Genomic DNA, 6,475 nt, shown 5'->3' with positions numbered 1-6,475 from the left:
GCTAATAACTATTAGCTGATAGCTGGTAGCTGATGATAATTCATTTATGTTAAGTGCTTGATAAAATTATATTTAACTGTTACTGTTGATATATAAAATAAATAATAAGGGTATATATTATATAATTTATTTTATTATTGAAATAACTATAAAATTATAAATTTATTATATTATATTATTTATTTTATTATTAAATTAAATATATAATTATTAAATTAATATATTATATCATTTATTATATTATTAAAATAAATGTAAAATTATTAATTTATTATATTATATCATTTATTTTATTATTGAAATAAGAAAATAATTAAATTTTTTTAAAAAATAATTAATAACTTTAAAAATATAGATAAAATAATAAAATAATTATTATTGATGATAAAGAAAAAATTTATACTTAATTTTAAGTTTTTAGATATAAATAAATATTTTATATTATTAATAAAAAATATTTTAACAAAATTAAAATGCGTTAATTAAAATGTTAAAATTATAAATGAAAAATATAAAAATATTAATAATATTAATTTTCGAGTTAAATAAAAAAGAATAATATGGCCAAAATAAAAAATAAAATCAAATCAGCTATTAGCTGATGAGAAACAACTCTAAAAATAAAGCTGATACAAACTGCAGCTAATGGGTAGCTGATGGGTAGCAGATATGCTACCCATCTATCAGATTTATTTTTTTAAACTTATCAAATATTCTACTTCACCTGTTTAAGTGTCTATCAACTATTAACTATACGAACCCTCTTGTTTTCGGCCGCGGCTATCACCCCGGTTAGCAATCATGTCTTGGATTATATCTGCCTCTAATTTATTTTTTCTTTTGGTTTTAGAGGGTTGTCCAGTCGAACATGTTTTTTTATTATTATTTTTATCCCTTTTATGCATCATTAAATTAATAATATTTATTTATTTTTTATATATATATAAATAAATGTGATTATATTTTAATAAGTTTTTTAAAATTTAAAAAGTGAAAAATTATTTCTCTTTTTGAAAAATAAAAATTATTTTATTTAAAATAATTTAATTAGTAACTACGATCTTACAAATAAAATTCACCTAAAAAAAATAATTTTAGGTGATTAAACTACTTGTTGTTATTATTATTATTATTATTATTATTATTATTATTATTATTATTATTATAACGTTATTCAACAAGTATCCCGTGGGGCTAGAATCGTGACGTGGATGTAGAACCGATAAACTGGTGAAAATACTTGAATGCAAGGAAACTTATGGACTGATTGTTTTACCAATTTTCTACCTTGTAGATCCATCCAATGTAGAAGAACAAATTGGGTCTTTTGCAGATGCACTTACTGAGCTTGAGAAGAACTTTAAGGAGAAAGTAGAAAAGGTGCCCAGGTGGAAGGCTAACTTGTTGAAAGCAGCTGGTATATCTGGATGGGATTCCCGAGTGATCAGATATGTATATATTACTTTTATTTTTTGTTTAAGGTCTCATAAGGGAACATTGAGAACAGGTGAAAAAAAAAAATCTTTGCAATTGATAATTAATTACAATAGCAGATAATATATTATTTATACTCATTTAAAAAAAGCTTTTGCTAGTAAAATTTAGAATTAGAACTACACATTTGATTGCAAAACTTAAACATGGAAATGGAAAGCTAGGGTTTGACCAAACAAAATTTCATTGCATATTAAGTTAAGCCATAGCACTAATTTTATGTTGCTCAGATATATATGGGTCTGTAGTTGGCTCTCCTGCCTAAATGTTTAAGCTGGAAACCCTTTTTTTTTTAATTAAATTGTCTCTTTTTTTTATTTTTTATTTTTTGGACCCGTCTGTTGACATAATTAGCTATGCAGTAACCTAAACAATAACAAAGGGTTAACAATCTTTTGTCTATAGAAGATTGAAAACGAAACATAAATTGTTTTGCAAGATGTTAAGTATTAGGATTTTTTTTATTTATTTGGATCGTTTTGTTATAAAAATGCACGGCTTGAAGGAAAATGTTGGTGTAACATAACTCTTTGGTTGTCTCAATACTTTTTATTCATCATTAGGTCTGAGGCTAAACTTGTGAAAGAAATTGTGGAACATGTTTTGAAGAAATTGAATCATGCACCCTCAAGAGACTTAAAGGGCCTGATTGGAATTGACTCACGCATTACAGAGATTATAGATTTACTACAGAATGGATCATCAAAAGTTCGAATTGTGGGAATTTAGGGAATGGGTGGCATAGGTAAAACGACTATTGCTGGAGCTATTTTCAATACACTCTCAAGTCAATTTGAAGCTTGCTGCTTTCTTGAAAATGTTAAGGAAGAATCAAAGCAATTTGGTGGGCTTGTTTGTTTAAGAGAAAAACTCATTTCTGAAATACTGGATGAAGAACATCTACATATTACCACTCCCAACATAGGATCCATTTCCATTAAGGATAGGCTCCAGCGCAAAAAGGTTTTGCTTGTTCTTGATGACGTGAATGATGTAGATCAATTAGAATTCGTAATTGGAAGATGCAATTTTGGTTTGGGAAGTAGAGTTATTGTGACATCTAGAGACAGGCATGTTCTTATGAAAGGAGTTGATGAAGTATATAAAGTTGAGGGATTGAATGATGATGATGCTCTGCATTTGTTCAGTTTGAATGCTTTTAAGAAGTATCCAAGGAAAGATAGAATGGAGCTATCAAATAGAGCTGTTAAATACGCTCATGGCAACCCCTTGGCAATTAAAGTTATTGGTTCTTTTCTGTTTGGCAGAACAGAACAATATTGGGAAAGTGCACTATATAAACTTGGAAAAATTCCTCAGCCTAGAATTTTTCATGTGTTGAGAATAAGTTTTGAAGTGCTAGATGATGAAGAGAAAAGTATATTTCTTGATGTTGCATGTTTTTTTAGGGGGCAGCAAATTGACTTCGTAGAGGGAATACTAGATGGTTGTGGTTTCTCAGCAGGAATTGGAATTACTGTTCTTGTTGATAAATGCCTTGTCACTGTCCTTCATAACAAGTTGAAAATGCATGAATTGTTGCAGCAAATGGCTCATGAAATTGTTCGCCAAGAATCTATTAAGGGGCTGGGAAAACGCGGTAGATTGTGGAGATCTTGTGATGTCTGTCAAGTGTTAACCAAAAATCTGGTGAGAGCCATATGCATTCCATATGTTTTTATACTTACATGTGTTTCTATTTATGTGTTTATCAAAGTAAGCTTAATATATTGGGGTAACCTGTGCTTTATTTATACTTATCTGTGATCTTCAGGGAACTGAAAGGGTTGAAGGGATATGGTTAGACACATCTCAAATAGGAGAAGTGGACTTGATTTCAACAGCCTTTTTGAGGATGTATAACCTTAGATTGCTCAAAATCTACAATTTTACAATTAGAAATAACTGTAAACTGCACCTTCCTCGTGCCCTTGAGTTCCTTTCTGATAAGTTGAGGTATCTCCATTGGAATGGATGCCCTCTGAGCTCTTTGCCATCCAATTTCCAGGCAGAGAACCTTGTTGAACTTAACCTGGCTTACAGCAACGCTAGACAGTTATGGACAGGAGTACAGGTATGTTGCATTATTTTCTTGATTCCCTTTCTTCCGTCATTTCCTTTTGAAAATGCATTTTAGTTTGGGCATGTGCCTATTGTTGTATCCTATTATATTGTTTTTGCTGAATCTTGCGAGTTTAAAAGAGATTAACCTTTGCAATTCTGAGCACTTATCTACAGTGCCTGACCTCTCTCTGGCTAAGATTCTCGAGAGAGTGAATTTTGAATACTGTACTAACTTGGTAGAAGTTCCCTCATCTATTCAGTCTTTAGAGAAGCTCGGTGATTTGAATATGAGATACTGCACAAGCCTTGAGATCTTTCCTAGTGTTATTAATCTGAGATCGCTTAAGACTCCTAACTTTTCTGACTGTTCAAATCTTATGAAGTGTCCAGAGATTGCAAAGAACATAGTGTATTTAAACTTAAAAGGGACTGCAATAGAAGAACTTCCCAAATCAACTGGGCATCTCAGTGATCTCATAACATTGGATTTGAAGGATTGCAAAAGAATCAGCAATCTTCTAGAATGCATTTGTTTATTGAAATCCCTTGTGACTATTAATCTCTCTGGCTGCTCTGATGTCACCAGGATTCCAAATATTTCAGGGAAAGTGAGATTCTTGTACTTGGTGAAACTGCAATAGAAGAAATTCCCTCTTCAATTGGTAGTCTCTCTAGACTCTCTTGCTTGGATCTTACAAACTGCAAAAGGCTCAAGAATCTTCCTTGTGATGTTTCTAAGTTGGCATCTTTTGAAAAGCTTATTCTTTCTGGCTGCACAAGAATCACTAGGTTTCCAGAGGTTTCGAGTAATATAAAGAAGTTGCTTTTAGATGGGACAAAGATCGAAGAAATTCCCTCATCAATAGAGTATTGCTTTGAACTTGAGGAACTAGGCCTGCAAAACTGCACAAGATTTCATATTCTTCCGAGTAGTTTTTGTAAGTTGAAATATTTGCGAAGGCTTAATCTCTCAGGCTGCTCCAGATTTGAGAGTTTCCAGAAATTTCGTGTGACAGGGATTCATTGAGATTTCTTCACTTAGATGGAACAGCGATAAGAAACGTGTCCTCACCAATGAAAAATTTGTGTGGTCTTTCTATCTTGCAACTGAGAAACTGCAAAAATCTTAAATTGAGTGGTGTCTCTATCTGGGAAAAACTTGGTGTCTCTACTTGGGAAAGACTTTTTCCATTGTCAATGGCCATCGCAAAATTCCAGTGGAGAGATTTGAGTTTCTTGCGCAAGCTATATCTAAATGATTGCAGCATATTGAATGTGCCTAATGCTATTGGCTTCTTATTCTCACTAGAAGCATTAGATCTAAGTGGAAACTTATTTTCAGAGATACCTCAAAACATCCTTCAGCTCGAAAAGCTGGAGTACCTCGGATTAAGAGATTGCCTGCAGCTAAGATTAATACCTGCACTTCCACCGCGGCTGACAAAATTAGATGCAGAAAATTGCATTTCTCTGCGTTCTGTAACTAGTAAATCAACTGGAGTGGAAGGAAACATTTTTGAATTCCTTTTCACTAATTGTTACCAGTTGAATAATTTGGCAAAGAAGCGTATCATGGCATATGCACTAACAAAAATTCATTGTTATTCCAAAAGGCTGTGCAATCAGGTCTATTTCTGTCTCCCTCATCTATTTTTTCTTTTTCTTTACTGATCAGATTCCTTGTTAATTAGAAGTCATGGTGCAGATACCTTCTGTGGTGGCAAGGGAATCTTGTTTATGCTTCTCTGGATCTGAAATTTCAAAGTGGTTTAGCCATCAAAATGTAGGATTTTCCACAACAATCCAGCTGCCTTCACATTGGGCCAATAGCGAGTTACTGGGTTTCATTCTCTGTTGTGTTATAGCATTCAACAAACTCCATATAGACGACTCTGGTTTCCAAGTGAAATGTAGATACCATTTCAAAAATGAATCTGGAGACAGCAATGATCTATATAGTTATTTCAGCTGTTGGTATGGTTCAAGAAATTTGAGGAAGCATCATATGTTCATTGGGTATGATCCGTGTTTGGATGTTAAAAGGTGATGGGTTTGGTAGATACAATTAAGGTTTTAATTGAATTCTACCTTGAAGATATGAATGGACTTCCTTTTCTCTGCTCTGATGTTTGGAATTGTTGGGTCTGTCTGCTATATGCCCAAGAAGAAAGCTTCTGTAGAAGTCTAGCCATAACTGTCATAGTCGAGTTTCTAAGGGCTTGTTTGGTTTAACTATTAAGCACAGCTAATAACTATTGGTTGATAGCTGGTAGCTGATGATAATTCATTTATGTTAAGTGCTTGATAAAATTATATTTAACTGTTACTGTTGATATATAAAATAACTAATAAGGATATATATTATATAATTTATTTTATTATTGAAATAATTATAAAATTATAAATTTATTATATTATATTATTTATTTTATTATTAAATTAAATATATAATTATTAAATTAATATATTATATCATTTATTATATTATTAAAATAAATGTAAAATTATTAATTTATTATATTATATCATTTATTTTATTATTGAAATAAGAAAATAATTAAATTTTTTTAAAAAATAATTAATAACTTTAAAAATATAGACAAAATAATAAAATAATTATTATTGATGATAAAGAAAAAATTTATACTTAATTTTAAGTTTTTAGATATAAATAAATAATTTATATTATTAATAAAAAGTATTTTAACAAAATTAAAATGCGCTAATTAAAATGTTAAAATTATAAATGAAAAATATAAAAATATTAATAATATTAATTTTCGAGTTAAATAAAAAAAGAATAATATGGTCAAAATAAAAAATAAAATCAAATCAGCTATCAGCTGATGAGAAGCAACTCTAAAAATAAAACTGATACAAACTGCCGCTAATTGGTAGCTGATGGGTAGCAGATATG

The 6,475-nt window shown here is 30.5% G+C and overlaps 1 pseudogene; it reads left to right on the top strand.

The window, feature by feature from the left end:
* The first annotated feature begins 2,025 nt into the window (after positions 1–2,025).
* LOC131171399 (disease resistance-like protein DSC1) lies at positions 2,026–5,792 on the top strand (annotated as a pseudogene).
* The last annotated feature ends 683 nt before the right edge of the window (positions 5,793–6,475 follow it).

This window comes from Hevea brasiliensis, chromosome 12 (assembly GCF_030052815.1).
Source record: "Hevea brasiliensis isolate MT/VB/25A 57/8 chromosome 12, ASM3005281v1, whole genome shotgun sequence".
NCBI lineage: Eukaryota > Viridiplantae > Streptophyta > Magnoliopsida > Malpighiales > Euphorbiaceae > Hevea > Hevea brasiliensis.
This window is presented reverse-complemented; position numbering and strand designations above follow the sequence as displayed.